We start from the raw sequence: 17,455 nt of genomic DNA, 5'->3' as shown, positions 1-17,455 counted from the left end.
TCTTGGCCTCTCCCACATCTGAGATGGATCTAATCATTCTCTTGCATTCTGAGTCCAGCATCTATTCTTCTCTGTGATTGGCTGCTCCAGGATAGTTAATATAACTTGTATTGTTTTATTTACTTAAATTTTATCTTAAAATTTTATCATGAATTCAGGGCCCTGTGTCTCTCTGTTCAAAGCAATATCCCTAGCACCCAGCAAGAATCCAATTTTTTCAGTTATTTGTCAATGAATGAGTGCATAATGACATTAGCAGGGTAAGAATGTTCACTTATATGTCACTGTCTTAGCACCCTGAGCTGCAATGTACCACGATACAGTTTTTCAAGATGATATATCCTTCTTAAATACGGGGACTGAGGTCCAATGAATTAAAGAACCTGCCAATGTACACATACACGCATGCACACACGTCAGTCAGTGGGAGAAGAGATTACTTCTCAGATATGTAATTGTTCTGAATAACAGTAATGGTAATCACTGTTACCATTTATTTAGTGCTGACTGTATGCCAGGCCAGAGTTGAGATTGGTACTTTCTGAGGCAAGAATCCTCATTTGTGGGAATAACTACCTGAATTCAAAAGAAACTAGCCACATGTTTAAAAAAATATTCTGGGGGCTTCCCTGGTGGCACAGTGGTTGAGAATCTGCCTGCCATTGCAGGGCACACGGGTTCGAGCCCTGGTCTGGGAAGATCCCACATGCCGCAGAGCAACTGGGCCCGTGAGCCACAACTACTGAGCCTGCGCGTCTGGAGCCTGTGCTCCGCAACAAGAGAGGCCGCGACAGTGAGAGGCCCGCGCACCGCGATGAAGAGTGGCCCCCGCCCGCCGCAACTAGAGAAAGCCCGCGGCACAGAAACGAAGACCCAACACAGCCCAAAATAAATAAATAAAATAAATAAGTTTAAAAAAAATATTCCGGCTATCAGCACTTGGAGAAAGTTTATCTTTCTGTTTTGGAGCTTCTCAAAAGTTGAAGAAATCGGTAGCCTCCTCCATTTGGAGAAACCAAATTCCTTGTTTCCACAATTTATTAACCAGCCATTTTACCAAACTTTTTGTTTGTGCTTTGCAATTTCCAGCCATTACTACAGGTTCACCAATGTCTTACATAAAACACCTCACATTACAATGTTGAATAGAAACAGCACGTAGATCTAATCTTCAGCTTAAGTGAAGGGATTTAGCAGAAATCCCAAGTCACTGTTTTCCTTGGGTCAGTCAGCTGGGAACTGATGAATAACCAGGATGAATACAAACATTCTGCCTCTTAGGTGTTCAAGCCAGTGTAAGAGGTTGCAGGCAAAACCTGCTTTTATTTCCTCTAATTCTCTAATGCAACCTGTGAGTGTGGACCAAACTATGTCAACCTATTAAGGCAGTAAAGAGAAAGCAGAATATCAGTACTCCATTAGTCTCAAACCTACCTGGTGCATTTTCTTGTCCAGGAGACAAGGGGCTCATTTCTGCCCGCAGGTGGGGGCAGGGAAGAACCACCTTTGGTCATAACTCATCAATCTCTGCCTTGCTGAGATAACGACACTCCCCTTCAGCCTTCTCTTCTGTGGCCTAGTTTTATCTTTCTTGTTTCTTCACTGAATTCCAAGTTAGAAGGGGCCTTAGTTACAGACTATTTGAGTTCAATTCATTATTAGTAGTAGTAGTAGTAGTATTTTAATGAGGAAATTTAAATTTGGTCAGATGCGTTGTTAACAATCACATGGTCGGGGACTTCCCTGGCGGTCCAGTGGTTAAGACTTCGCCTTCCAATGCAGGCGGTGTGGGTTCAACCCCCGGTCAGGGAGCTAAGATCCCACTTACCTTGCAGCCAAAAAACCAAAACATAAAGCAGAAGCAATATTGTAACAAATTCAATAAGGACTTTAAAAATGGTCCACATCAAAAAAAAAAAGTCTTTAAAAAAAAAATCACACAGTCACTTAATAATGCCAGGACACGAGCCTGGCTCTCTTGATTTTTCAAAGATTGATCTAGATTGGGACGCGGGGTGGAGGTGGACTGTGGGGGATTATGGATGACAGAATGGTTAAAAGTACAAATAGGGTGATCATCTTTCAAAGCATTAATCCATGCAACTCAAAAATTCATTCAAAATAGGTATGTGCTTCTCATTTGGGAGGTGTTGGAGATAGAGCAGTAAGTGAGACAGACACACACCATGCCTTCTAGGATCCTCCAGCCCAATGGAGGAGACAAGATAATACACAAGTAATAAATCGGATAATTGGAGTCATGATGAGTGCCATGGCAGATTTAAACTAGGTGAAATGATGGAGAATCACAAGGCAGGCCACGGGTGCCACTTCAGCCTTCTCTCTTCTCTATCCATGGTCCTGAAATCCTACTATCACACAAATCTTCCTTATAACTGTCATTCTTTCTTACCTTTCCCTGTTCCAACAACAAGGGAGCAGAAGGAGATGTTTTTCTTCTTCTGTGTCTCTGCCTATACCCTCCTCTATTGCCTCCCATTTGCATATACTCATTAAATCAAAAATATCCGCTGAGTTCCTACTCCCAATCTGGCAGAGGGGAGATAGGGAGAGAAGGAAGAATTTATCAGAGCTCTGCTTTGCAGCAGCTTAAGAGAGACAAGAGAGACACATACGGAATGTGTGAACAAGGGTGTCTGGTGGTAGCTGGTGGTTGGTCAAATGACAAAGCAAATGAGAAGGTCAGTGAGCATCTTTTTCTGTGCCCTCTAGACCATGGGACTCCAAGTCAACTGGCATGAAACCCACCCTAGGCCTGGCCATCAATTAAATTAATGCCCTTATGTTGTTCCTGCCCTTGCTTCCCCTCCCTCTTGAATTCCAAATGATGCATGACCTCTCCCATTTCCAGCCAAGCTGCTGATTTCTTTAACTCGAGAGAATTCCACCTCCCTGAGTGACAATCATTGTTCTTTCTCTTCCTATTCACCCTTGCACTGTTCTACTCTTGTCTGCTCCACTGAGCTCCAGACTCTAAAAATATTATCATGGGGGTCACCCTTCTACACGGAAAAGAGACTTCGTATTTTCTTTATCTACAAAGGGGAATGAAGGAACTCAAGCACACAGGGAAAATTTCCTTCACCAGGAGGGTCTTAACAGAAATGTATACAGAAGTATAGACGTCTCTGTACTAAGAGCACAGGTGAGAGATCAAGGATAGCAAATGCTTGGAGTTGGGAAATAAACACGTTTAGAAGTCAAGAGATCAACTTGCCCAATTGGAACAGAAGGTCTTTAGAGATCCTTGGAGAGATCCCTAAAGTGTTAGGTAGGAACTAGCTTATTGAAAAAGTAACTAGATAATAGTCATGCTTCAGGAATGTTAGTCCTTCAATATAGAGGATGGAATCCGGGGGAAGGTAGCATGAGGACCACTTAGGAAGAGTTCGCACCCACGTAAAGAAGGAGTTTGTGGAGTGGTATGCCAACAGAGGGGGTGGAAGTGAGGCTTTTAGGAGGCCCAGATCAAAGACTCATCCCTCTCTTGGTGGTGGATGAAGAAGACAAAGTCAGTGGTGACTGAAGCCTGGGACTGGGGTACATGGGAAGAGAATGGAGTCCTTGGGTGAGTGAGTGGGGTTTGGTCTGATTGTAGGGTTGGGTATTTGTAGTCAGAAATGACAGCCAGAAGTAAGTGGAGAGATACAGCAATCTGTGCTGCACATGGCACTGGAGTTCAGTGATAGATCTGGAGCCAGTTGTTCTAGGTCTAGCAGTTGACAAAGCAGAGGTAGAAGCTTTGAAGAAGAACACTGAGTGGTAAGTAGAGAACAAAAAATAGGCCATTAGGGTGACCCAGTTCTAATGTCAGTTCTGTTTCTCCCATCAGAAGGTGAGATGCATTCTCACCATCAGAAGGTGAGATGCATTCATTTATCTGTTCATCCCCCCATCTCTCCAGGTGTTCACCCATCACTATGTCCAACAGGTACTGATTGTCTGTTATGGCCATTACTACAGTAGACATTGTGGACATAATCAGAGCTTATATATTATTTAACAACCAGCATAAGTCAGGCACCAACCAGTGAGAATGGATGCATGCTGGAGGATGGTGCAGGAGCGTCATTAACCCTCTAGTTCTGGATCAAGGGTCCATGTGGGGGGGATAAGGCATATGGAATTGCAGGGTGTGAAAGATGCTTAGGGATCTGGGACAGAAGGAGTTTACCAACCCATGTCCACACTGAGCTATAACAGCTGATTATTATCAGCCTGGGTGCAAGAATGGACAATTTAGACCTGGCCCCTGTATTCAGAGGGCCTATGATCTAGAGATGCTCCATCCAACACGGTAGGCTGTTACTACCGCGTGATGCTGCTTAGACTTAAATTAATTAAAAATAAGTAAAATCACAAACTTAGTTCCTCAGTTGCAGTAGCCACATGTTAAAGTGCTTGATGGCCATATCTGGCTAGTGGTAAACGTACTGCACAGCACAGATGAAGAATATTCTTAACATCACAGAAAATTCTATTGGATGGCACTGGACTAAAGAAAAAGACAAAAATTAGATTAATTTTTGCTCAGTTAAGGAATTAATTATAATTTTGATATAGCATGCCACGAAAGTGTAATCTGACAGGAGACAGAGGTCAAAGGAAGGCTTCGACTGCAAGTTAAATTTAAAAGTTGTTTGGGACTTCCCTGGAGAGCCAGTGGTTAAGAATCCACCTTCCAATGCAGGGGATGCGGGTTCGATCCCTGGTCAGGGAACTAAGATCCCACATGCCGCGGGGCAACTAAGCCTGCATGCCGCAACTACTTAGCCTGTGCACTCTGGAGCCCGCACACCACAACGAGAGAGCCTTCATGTCGCAACTACTGAGCCTGTGCGCTCTAGAGCCCGCACACCGCAACCAGAACGAAGCCCGCGTGCCTCAATGAAAATCCCATGTGCCGCAACTAAGACCCAAAGCAGCCAAATAAAACAAACACACAAACAAAAAAACACAAAAACGAACGAAGTTGTAGGAAATTACTCTCAGGCTGAAGTTCAACAAATGACCCTGCTACCACCAGCCTCCTGCAGCTTTCCTTCTAGACACAGGTCATAAAGGGATGTGGGGAGCCTAGAAGCCTACATAGACATAGGGTCATGTGAGCTAACTCTCTGCGTCACGTACATTGGCCAATCTGTGTCCAAAGGGCCCCAGTACAGATGGAACATTCTGGAAAAAAAAAATAAACGACACACGATAGCTAAACTTTCAAAGCAGGAAATGGACATTGATTTTCTGAAGCCAACAGACACATCAAACCCTGTCTCAGAGCAAGGGAAGATTTTAGCCACAACATCAGTCCAGGTACAGCGTTAGATCTGAGCAAATTCCAACTGCAAAGTCACTGCTCCCCATCAAATCCCATGAGGGGCTGGAGCAGTTCCCTGACCCCCACGAGCTACCACACATGTGACTGGTGAAGAGGACCCAAGGACCAGGCACGTAGCCCAACGTAGACGTCAGATCATCTGCTTTCCTGGTAACCAAGCAACCTCCCAGAACTCCACCTATGTTCTAGGGGAAGTGACTTGCTGGCCCTGGGAGTTGATTCTCTGTGCTAGAGAAGCTATGATCACAGGAAAGCATGGGGATCTCTTAGGCACAGAGACTGGGCAACGGCTCTAAATATCCCCAGCGAGGAGGTGCTCCATTTCTTCCTTTTTAATTTTTCAAAAAAACTATCAGATATCTGCACACTGGTTTGGAGCAGCAAATTAATAATTTTTTTCTCTTCCAACTGCAGTTCTAGATATGGAAATACCATATCCAAAGACAAATTAACATGAGTTCCTTACAACACTGTACTAATTATCTCAGGGACTAGAGCCTCCCCTAGGTTAGAAACATCAGCTCCAATCTAGGAAGGGAACATGGGTTTCTTCCTGAGAAGGAGTAACTTGTAGCATGTCGAGAAGGTAAAGAGAAAGGTGGGAGGATCACAGATCATCAGAAAACCCACCCTCAAAACCTTCCTCCCTCTACCCCTCCCCCGTCTGCTCCAGCACCAGCGAGGCATCCAGGAGAAGGAAACTACTGGAAACAGGAACAGCTAAAGCAACATGCATATTTAACTTCACACCACATAGATCTGAACAGACTGCATGCCGAACAGCCAGCCCCCTCCTTGTTTCGCTTACAAAATCCCCCAGTTTTCAAGAAATGCTGTAGCCTGAAATCCAAAGGCATTAACGGATAGATGTGGCATGTAGGGAATTAGACATGAAGTTTCCTTTCTTATTGGGAACAAAAGCTGTGGGTCTAATCTCCTGTGTGATACAGGCTTTAGCTGATCAGGGTTACAGGAAGTCATTCTGATGTGCTGAGCGGCGAATACACCATCTTTTTATTTCTTTCCGTCTCCTCCCCCTTCCCAGCTCCCTTCGCATATGCAAATGCCATAGCAATAAGGGGAGTCTTGCAATACCACTGAGGGTGAAAGAATTCCCTTTGATCAGCCTCTCCCAGGCCTGGAGTCCCACAGCCTCCAATTCTACCTGCCCCTTTATGATATTTGATGTGTCAAATTAGTCACCACCACTCTCAGAAGTAGAATATGCTAAGAAATTCTGAAACCTATGAAGGAAGCTACACCTTGGAAAAAACTAAATATTTCCTTAAGTTAGCCTTTTTAAATTTTGATATTTATGGTTACAATATTATAGATTTCTTCCCAAAACAAGCTGCTCGCCAGCAGAACTCCTGCAGAGGAGAGCTGATGGCAGAGACTTTATGAGATGCAGTGTCACCACTACCCCAAATGCTGGTGTATCAGAAAAAATAAGAGTTGGAGAAATTGGACAAAATACTGCTAGCTTCACCAAAAATAAAGTCCTTGCGTCCGATAAGACAGGCAGACGGTGGAAAGTGCTTACTTGCTAAAAACAAATGAAATTTCCAAAATGTACCCCAGCATCTTAAAGTACAGAATTTCTTCTTTGCAGTAATTTCTATATAGGAGTAATGTATTCTGGCTCAGAAAGAGCAAAATGAACTGTTCTTAAATGCTTCAAGAAATATATGGTCTCACTAACTCCTCTGATTGTTGCCATTTCTTTTGACTTTGCAGGGTCCTGTGACTGGGAGAGTGGGACAATGTCTCCTGATGAGAAAAATTTAGGGAACAAAAAGAAAACAAAAGCACATTTAATTTAACCCCCAGGCAGTAATGGTAGGTTTAACCCATCCACACTCTCAGACATTTTCTCTATTCTTTTCCCGGGTTCTACCTAGCAAAGCCTCTTCTCATCTCTGAATCCAACTCAGTGGGGCCAAAAAGAAAGACACAGGCAGGCAGCAAAGTGTTTGTGGGAACCCCAGGCCTGCAGAAGAGGCTTTTCATCACAAACAGGATCAAAGCAATGGATGGAATTCTGTAATGACCTTCCAAAAGCGGTAGCACTTACTGAATGTTGAGTCTGATCAAGGAAGCTGTAAGTTCCACTCGCATGAGTTCTTTGAGCAGTTTCCTAGGGAGTAAGAGAAGGGAAGACTTTAGCATTGAGGAATGTATCCTTGAATTGTGTCTGTATCTTTTCTTGTCATAGTAATATCTGGTTAACCTCTAAAATAAGTGCTTGATTATATGGTAAATGTAACAATGACAATGGTGATGATGATGATGAAAATGATTAACAGCAAATCTTCAAATATATCTTCATAGCATGCTTTCACACTCCAATTAGGAAGGCGTTACTATTTTCTCTACTTCAGAAGAGGAAACTGAGACTCGCACAGCTCAAGTAAGTTGAACAAAGTATGCATACAGGTAGGGGAGCCTGGATTTGAACCTGGGCAGCTGGGCACCAAGTTTAGAACCATTCTGCTATACTCTTGTCTTGCACAGTGAGCCCTTTGTCACAGGATGTGTTCAAGGAAAGATGGGAGGTTGATCTTTCAGAGATATTATTGTGGAATCTCCTGAACTGAGTTAGGCAGAATGAAACCAACTCTAAATTTCCCTTCAATTCTAGAACTCGAAGATTCTGTAATGCTCAATCCCGTGATAGCTAAGGTTCCAAGTGACTTCATTTTGCAATGAATAAAATTGTGATATAAGGTGTCCCATCAATAATAAATTTTATAAACATGGTTATTGTCACCCAATCAGAGGGAGGACGATTCATTTTTATTAATATTTAAATAAACCAAATATCACCTGAGCTGCAAATGGCCATTATAATATCATATAACTCAGTGAGTAGGGGGAAAGGTCATCTTCAACCAGAAAAATCAAGATTTACTAATAGAGGGATCTTCCCTGGTGGTGCAGTGGTTAAAAATCCGCCTGCCAATGCAGGGGACACGGGTTCAAGCCCTGGTCCAGGACGATCCCACATGCCGTGGAGCAACTAAGCCCGTGCGCCACAACTACTGAGCCTGTGCTCTAGAGCCTGTGAGCCACAACTACTGGAGCCCATGTGCCTAGAGCCCGTGCTTCGCAACAAGAGAAGCCACCGCAACGAGAAGCCCGTGCACCACAACGAAGAGTAGCCCCCACTCGCCACAACTACAGAAAGCCCGCACACAGCAACAAAGACCCAATGCAGCCAAAAATAAATAAATAAATTAATTAATTAAAAAAAAAGATTTACTAATAAATCTGAAAGATGTATACAGCACTTTGCACCAAAGAGAGTTGGCCCTGACTTGCTCCCTCTCTGGAAGAAACTTAAGTAGCAGAGGTGGGACTGGTTTTCAGTGTTCTAGAATCCTGATCCAGTGCCCTTTCAATTACTCCCGTAAAGTAGGGATATAACTTATACCCAGACTCAATGCAATTCACAAGTTTCAGAGCTCAATTATTAACATTATTGGCAGATACATGTTTAAAAAATACTCTTCCCCTTTTCAATATGAACCATTTTTTTTAAACTTCACATTTTTTTAAAACTTCACTAGCACTGGTGTTGATAAATTAGAATATCTGATAACATCAAGAGGTTCCAAAATACTGGAAAGAGAGAGACCAGTGGCTGGAGAGGCCTGAGGGTATAGACAGCTATGAAGCTTGAGGATGGTGGTAATAGTGCTTATCCATCTGTAACCAAGCAGGACCCTATGGGGCCTTCCCAGGATAGACCCCCACCATGTCCTCTGCCTCATTCTTGTTTGTAGAAAAGCTCTAGTCTTCCAGGTCTCCCCTGAGTCACAAAGGCTTGGCTTAAGAATTAATGTTTGAAAGGTTGTGAACATGTTGGGACAAAAGTAGAGTTGGGCCAGGAGAACTAGAAACAATTTAAACAGTAAATCAATCATATGGCAGTCACAGAATCTTTAGTTCCTCCCTGAAGTACCTAGATAATAGTATCTGATGCCCATTCGAGAGTTGTTTTACAGGTACTAAAACCCCCAACAAATGGACAAAGTTAACTACATGATGACCACGAGTATGTAACCCCCAGACCTGCTGGAGCCTGAGAGTTGATAATGTTAACCCCTGTGACACCACCCTGTTACCTCAACGTCAACCAATCAGAGAATTGTGCATAAGCTGATCACACACCCTGTGACTTCCCTCCCTCATCTTGCCCTTAAAAACTCTTCCCTGAAATCCATAAGGGGAGTTAGGGTTTTTTGAGCATTAGCTGCCCTCCTTGTCTGGTGCCCACAGTGAATGTAGTATTTCCCTTCACCACAGCCTAGTGTCAGTAGATTGGCTTTACTGTGAGTGGGAGAATGGACCAAAGTTTGGTTCAGTGACACATCCATCCATCCAACCACCCTTCCATCCTTCTTTCCTTCATTCAATCCATCCATCCTTCCTTCCTTCCACCCATCCACATCTCCGCTACTTACTAGCCTTGTGACCACAGGTAAGACACTTAACCTTTCTCTGTCTCAGTAAAATGGGAATAAACATAGTACCTACCTCAATGGATAGAGGTGAGTATTAAAAGTTAATATTTGGGGGCTTCCCTGGTGGTGCAGTAGTTAAGAATCCGCCTGCCAACGCAGGGGACATGGGTTTGATCCCTGGCCCGGGAAGATCCCACATGTTGTGGAGCCGCTAAGCCCATGCGCCACAACTAATGAGCCTGCGCTCTAGAGCCCGTGAGCCACAGCTACTGAGCCCGCGTGCCACAACTACTGAGGCCCGCGCGCCTAGAGCCTGTGCTCCACAACAAGAGAGGCCACAACAGTGAGATGCCCATGCACCACAACAAAGAGTAGCCCCTGCTCACCGCAAGTAGAGAAAGCCCGCGCACAGCAACAAAGACCCAACACAGCCAAGATAAATAAATAAATAAATTTATTTTTTTTTTTAAAGTTAATATTTGTAAGGCACTTAGCATTGTGCCTGGTACAAAGTCGATGCCGTTTAAAATTTTATTATTATTTATTAAGTCTTTTTTAATGCCTAACACTGTCCTCCTGACGCCTACAGTCTGGTGGGGAAGACAGATCTTGGTCAGGGAGGCTGGGGGGGAGGCCTTGCCAAGGAAGTGGCAGTGGGGCTGAGATCTTAATGATAAGAAGAATGCAACCAGAAGAAGTGGAAAGAAGAGTTAGGACAGTTAGGAAATGAACAATCAAACTACATGGTTATCTTCTATAAATTCATAGTATGCCTCAGCTGGAGAATTATCTGTGCCCTAATAATAGAAATAGTAGTAGTAGTAGATCCTAGGTAGACTGATCATATATCCATAGATATACTTATTATAGGTCCTACGATCAAGTTCAACCTTCTTAACCCCTGCCCCTCCTCTTCTCCAGTTGTTTCCTCCATCCCCTAAGACACTCACTCACATTGAAGATCCAGCTAAATTGAACTACTTTGAAAGACACGTAGCACTATACACCTCCAGCCCTTTGGCCACATCTTCCTTCCAGAGCTGCCCATCTCCTGGCCCAATTTGAACTCATTCTTCAAGGTCCACCCAAATGTAAATTTCTCTCTGTAACTTTCATTGACCCACCCAGCTGGACTGATTTTTTTTTCCAGGTGTCCCATGGCCTTTTGCACATTCCTCTATCTGAACAAGAATCATACACTCTCTCTAACCCACTGCAGCCTTGGCCTGTCCAGGCTGTGGACTCCTGGAGGGCAAGGACAATGTTTTAGCCAACCCAGTAGCCTTGCCGCCTGGCACAGTGCCCAGCCTCTTAGCAGCTGCTCACCACACTGGACAGCCTAGGAAGCTCACTGACCCAAAGTGCTACAGCACCAAGGAAGGGCACTGAACTTTACTCCAGAAAGAAGTTTCCTCTGCGCATCATGGCCTTCTATGGTGCTCCCCTACTTGGCATGCAGGTGGTAAGATTAATTTCACATCCATGTCAGCTTCATGCCCACACCTTTGGATCTGTTTTTAATCCAACCTGCAGTTGAAATGAATTTTATACCCCCCCCCCATTCCTTTACACTAATAAGAATCTGTCAAATCCTTTAGGTGGATTGTTTTATAAAAACAAAGGCTGAGAACTATTGTTACAAGGTGAGAATAGAAATGGTCATTAGCAATGGCACCAGACGACAAGGAAAATCTAAGGATCTAGAGTTCCAAAGCAGTGATGTCACTTAAAATAAAACAAAACAAAACTAAGATTGTCCTGAGTTTGTAATTACTCTCACAAACTACCTAAAGAGCAATCTGTGACCAGGGAGAATCTTGGGTCCCAGTGAAATTGGATGGAATTTTCATGGCACTGAGACTATGCGCCAGCTACAGAGCTGCGAGTGAAGGGAACAGAAAGGACGTCGGAACAAAGTCAGGCAGAGCTGCTCACTCCGTGCATTAGCTGCAGTCACCTCGGCACTCCATCCAAATGGATGCACAGAACAGCGAACCAATTACTTCCAGGATGCTGAAGTTGATGACCCCTGGGCAGGCAGTGTGTAGTTTAAGCTTCTAACTCGGACTCTCTCAACAGGGCTGGCTACTGCAACGTTTCTACGTCCATAGACTCGGCCACGCACTGCTTCATGGATTCCGCACACGGGTGACCAAGAGGAGCTGCTGAGATCTCCTCTCTCCACGCTTGCCCCCTCAGCCCCCCACGGAGCAGGCAGAGCAATCTTTCCAAGCTATGAATGCACCCACGTCACTTGATGGTTTCAGCCCTAGGTGGATGGCTGCCCACTCCGTTGAGGACAAAGCTCACACCGGTGGGGGACACAGGCTGACGCCCCACATGGTGTGCTCCCGGCCACAGCCTCAGCCTTGTTTGTTAGTTAGTGAGCAGGCACACCCTTCCTCCAGACCCCTTGTGTCACCAGCCCCAGGGACCTGCCAGTTCTGGGTCACACCTCACTCCCCACCAGCCACAGGGATGCTTCGTATGCTGTGTCTTTGACCTGGGACGCTCTTAACACCCCATTAGCTCTCATCGTTACTTCCTCACGGAAACCTCGGCCACGCGGTCTCACGAGCCCATTGTCTTTCCTTCATAGTGCATCTCACAGCTGTCACTTCACAGTCAGCTGAAAATGCTCTAATTCAAGTCTGCCTGTGTCAACAGCATGTCGGCTCCATGAGGGCAGGGACCACGTGTGTCTGCTCACCGTTTTAACTCTACCTCTGACCACACCGCAGTGGATATGGAAGGCGTGTGATAGTACTTGCTGAGGGAAGGATGAAAGTGAGTGAGGGAGATGGAGAGAAGAGAGGAAGGGAGGAAGAGAGGAAGGGAGGAAGGGAGGGAGGGAAGGAGGGAAGGAGGGAGGGAGGAAGTCGGGGAAGAGAGAGGGACGCAGGCTTCCTCACCCTGTCGCTAACTTTAGACACACTTCCAGTGACTACCAGCTTCTCTAAGAGCTATTTCCCTTGCCCACCTCATCTCCGCCTAGCTCAGTCCAGAAATCAGGTCTGAGGTACCCGACCCTGGTTCCCTTAGGGCTGTGTTGAGTACGGATGAAATGTCACCTGATCCAAGTTCAGTTTTCTTCCGGGAATTTGCACAGCGCTGAGAAGTTTCCGCCGGCTCCCAGAACTGAGAACTCGCTTATTGTGGGGTCACCGTTCCCTGCCATGCACTCAGCAAGAACGGAAGCGGCCAAGCTCTGGGGCAGGAAGAACAGAGAAGAGAGGCAAACAGGCAAGAGTGGAGGGGCCCCGAGGCAGGGGGCTCTGGGTGGGCGTGGGGGTGCCTCGTTGGTGGATGACCTAGCTGCTCAGGATGCCTGACCCTCCTGGTACTGACCGCACCTCCCGACTCTCACGGCTGAGACTCACTTCTGGGCTGTGTAATGAAATGTCCCCGTTTTTTGAGCTATTTTGAGTGGGTCTCTGTTACTTGCCAACAAAAGAGTCACGTGTCTCAAAGGGTGGCATCTCCCCCAGCTGGGGGGGCTTCTCCACCAGCTCTGCCTTCAAATACGCCCGCTGTATCTTGACCGCATCGGTGATCATGACCACGTGCGCTCTCTCCAAGCTTCTCAGCGGCCCCTGACCTTATTTGGGTGTCTGGAGCTTAACGGTTCTTAAAGGGGCCCTGAAGCCGCATCAGCACAGAGTAACGCAGCTGGTACCATAGGGGCTTAATAATGGGTGATCTGGCAATGGTGGAGCGTGGAGGGGCAGGCGCCAGTCACTCCCGGGATGGGAGGCAAGCGGGCCAGAATGGGAAGTGCATGGCAGCTTCCTTAGGGTGGAGACGGTGACCCTCCCCAAGGGAGTCCAGTGACTCTCAGCCATATGACATGAGGCTGCTGACCACTGGCCGCCACCGCAGTGGTGATCTGCCCAGCCATGCTCGGCCATGCAAATGATTTGCCGTGTCCCTGGATTCGCTGCAGGATCTAAGCACCTGAGCTCCAGACTCAAGACCAATGCATCATTTTACTGTGAACTTGTGGTTTGTTTCCTAAGGGGTGCCGTGGGTTAAAGCACCATCTCCCACTGCGGTCACGCATGAGCACCCACGCAGCAAGGCCGGCGTGGGACACTCTTTGAGCTGATTGTCCCGCACCATCTCTTGCTGCATCTTACCCCGTTCCCACATCCGATGCCTGGTCTCTCTCTGTGTTGAGTATTCCCCCAAAGGTCCTGTTCTTCCCCTCTTGCCTTTGTTGAATGTAAGTGACTGAGCTGAGCAAGAACAAAGGCCAACAGCCAATAGTTCTAAACTAAAATGGAGTCCTCCAACCTCACCAGCCTTTGCCCTGGCTGGTTCCCTTGCCTGGGAGTCCGTTCTCTTTTCGTCTGCCTGGGGAAGAGGCACCTAGTCTTCACATCCTCGGGGCGCCCTTGCCAAGCACAGCGAAGAGCTCCCACCTCCCTGCTCTCAGAATTCCACCGGTACCTCAGAGCCCCCACCTCCCTGCTCTCAGAATTCCACCGGTACCTCAGAGCCCCCACCTCCCTGCTCTCAGAATTCCACCGGTACCTCAGAGCTCCCACCTCCCTGCTCTCAGAATTCCACCGGTACCTCTGAGCACTCGTGGCTCGCAGACATCAGGGGCTTTATCTGTCCTCTCCATTGGATCATCAGCACTTGACAGCCCCAGGCCATACTTTACCTTATTCATGAATGATGGTACTACAGCCATTTGGGACACAGACTCGGGCTCGAGATCAGTTCTCCCGCTCATTTAGCAATGTAATTTTGGGCAAGCTGCTTGACCTCTCTGAGCCTCTGTTCTCTTACCTATCGAATGGGGATAATAATGCCCTGCTCCTTGGAGGGCTGGTGTGAGGATTACACAATATAACTACCTGGCATGGCTAGTCAATACATGTTCATCATGCCAGACGCCCAACAATGATGCCTACTTGTTCAACAACAGTCCTTCCAATAAACAAAGTCGAAACATGCTCTGCAAAATTTTGCCAAGTAAGTAAGATTATCCAGGTGACTCTGACAGCAGAGCCCAGGCAGACCACTGGCCAACACAGCAGCTGGCACACAGTAGGTGTCATTTAAGATTTCCCAAACTAAAGAACCAATGGGTTCTTCCCTTACTGATGAAACACAATTGTAGCTGCTGCTCCAAGGCTTATATTTGACTTGTCATACTGTTTAAATGCAATAAGCATCAATTAGTCCGCCTGCTGCATTTAATTTGGCTGCACTCACCCTGTCCAGTTAGGGCTCAGGTACAGTATCGGTGGCTGCTCCGTGGGAAGATGCTTCCCGGTCTCCCTCCCCAGGGAAGCAAACTTCCCCCTAAAGCTCCAGGGACCTTCGGGAGACTAACGATATTACACCCCATACGCCACCCCGCTTTGAGGCTTATTGTTGGTGTGTTTAATTTCCTGTCTTGGCATTACAGGAGATTTCTAATGTTTGGGCTGTAGGGTATGTTCTGATTAAAAATAATCCTCCCAATTATGGGCTGGCATGAGCCTCCTGTCACATGCACTCTGCCACCAGCCTCTGCTTCCCTGTCAGCAATAATTGTGTCTGCACTGCCTAACCGTAAATGAAAACCCAAGGGGCACGTGTGGGTCCCCAGTTCCTGGGCCGCACAGGATCTTTTAATTTGCACTGTCTGTCACAAAGATGCTTCTGTGTGTACTCCAAAGAAATCCTCAGACTCTCAGAATCAAGGCCAGAAAGAGCAAAGGTACCACAGCCTTCTTGGAGGAACTGTACTTGAACCCGCCAGAGATAACAGGGCGTAAGGCAACGAGGCGCTTTTTATTCTGCTCCAAACTTTAGCTAGACTCGGTATGAAACAGGGAAGCTGAACTCTAGGGAAATTTCAAGGTGTATTTATATTATTTTTCTTCCACCAAGTACATAAGACAGGACACTGCACTCAAAGCATGCGATAGCAACTCTGTGAAAGGAAATACACACACGAGACCTGATTATTTCAATCTCTATAAAATTAAAGCTTTCTGGGTGTAGAGTGAGGGAAAGAGGTATGTGCTTTCATCAGGGAAATATCACCAGGTTCTTCCTGGGTAAGCAGAGAGGAGCCGGCCCTGTGGCCAGGCCCAGAATAGGCAGTTGAAATAGAGTGCGGAGTCAAAACAGCGTCACTTAGAGGCGTTATTGAGCAAAGGTTTGTTTAGGAGTAAGGAAGAGCGGGCTGTTTTGCGGTGTCTCTGCACCCACATCCCTTCTTCTAAGAAGGGCACCTGCCCAGGAATGGGGGTGTCTCGTCTCGCTCCTACTCACCTTCTTTCTCCCTGGACAGATGTTTGGAAGAGGGCAAGGCCTGACTCTGGGATGGGCACTAGGACCCTTATCTTAGGATTTTACAACTTGGACGTGAGGGCAACATGCTGCTGTCAGCTCATGGACACGGCACTTGGATGGTGACACAGACTGAGGGCCAGGGCACCTTTTGGGAGAAGTTATGGGGGACAAGGAGACAGCACAGCAGGGCAAGTCCACTCTTGGAAAGCAGGGAGAACGGAGCCGATGCACAGAGGGGCAGAGGGACCCACCCAGAGCTCGCCACTCGCCACCTGGGTTCCAGACAACCTTTGTGTCTCTCTGCCTTCACTGCTGATGCCTCGCTGAACATCCTACACCGAGGATGAGCACGAGATACTGGGGTGCCTTCCTGAGAAAGTGCCCCTTTGGCCGAGCCTATGGTGGGTGGGTTTCTGTCGCTTACGGCTCATGTTTTGGTGACCGAGTGATCCGGGCGAGGCCTATTCAGGACCACATAGGCAGGCTGTGCAAGACCAGGCAACTGTGCCAATGAAGCTTGCCCTGTGGACCAGATGGACCGTGGGTCTCATCCAACACGTGGCCTGTTTTCGTAAATAAAGTTTTATTGGGATACAACCATGCTCCTTTATCTGTGTATTACCCATGGCTGTGTTCACGCTGTAAGAGAATTGACTAGTCGTGGCAGACTCTTTGACTCACAGACCCCAAAATATTTACTACTTGGCCCTTTATAGAGAAAGATTGCCACCCTCGATACAGAAGCTTACACAGATTCACATACACGTTCACAAAGATCTAAATAAATAAATATATGAATAATAATAATAAACAGTAATACTGCTATGATCATTATCCAGTACTAAGCATTTACCACCTACCAGGCACTTTACTTACAATACCCCCCTCCCGGGCACAACATCCATTATTTCCCTTTTTATGATGATGAACTTGACACTTAAGAATCTGAAAGAAATTGCCCCAGGTCTTACCGCTAGTAATCAGCAAAGCCACGATCCAAACCCAGTTCTGTGTGGCTGTAAAATTCACACTTTTAACCAATATTTGGTATACCTATCATTTTTTTTAAAGTAGAGAAATTGCCCAGTATGGCTTTTTTAGCAGGGCCTTGAGGCTCATTTCTAGCAGGAGGAGAACAAGTGTGACCATCAGCTTCGTGGAGCAGCTTGCTACCGTGAACCTAGAGAATTCCACATTTCCACCCTTTAAAGGGGACTGTGGGCCACGAGGTTTCTTAGAGGTGCTGGAGGGGAGGATGGGCAAAGTAAACCAGAGACAGGAATGATCTTCACTCCCTGCAGACAGACTCAGGCTGAATGATAAAAGACCAGCAGAAGTG

General features: G+C 46.4%; 1 protein-coding gene across 1 annotated transcript in view; it reads right to left on the bottom strand.

The window, feature by feature from the left end:
* Window positions 1-17,455, bottom strand: part of RBFOX1 (RNA binding fox-1 homolog 1) — a 1,862,366-nt gene that overhangs the window by 1,228,004 nt on the left and 616,907 nt on the right. Inside the window, exon 3 of the mRNA XM_068565272.1 lies at window positions 7,431-7,493. The gene's annotated coding sequence lies outside the window, so the exon portion shown is untranslated. The remainder of the gene's footprint in view (window positions 1-7,430; window positions 7,494-17,455) is intronic.

This window comes from Eschrichtius robustus, chromosome 16 (genome assembly GCF_028021215.1).
Source record: "Eschrichtius robustus isolate mEscRob2 chromosome 16, mEscRob2.pri, whole genome shotgun sequence".
Taxonomy (NCBI): Eukaryota; Metazoa; Chordata; class Mammalia; order Artiodactyla; family Eschrichtiidae; genus Eschrichtius; species Eschrichtius robustus.
Note: the sequence above shows the minus strand (reverse complement) of the source record. Positions and strands in the feature narration are given on the sequence as shown.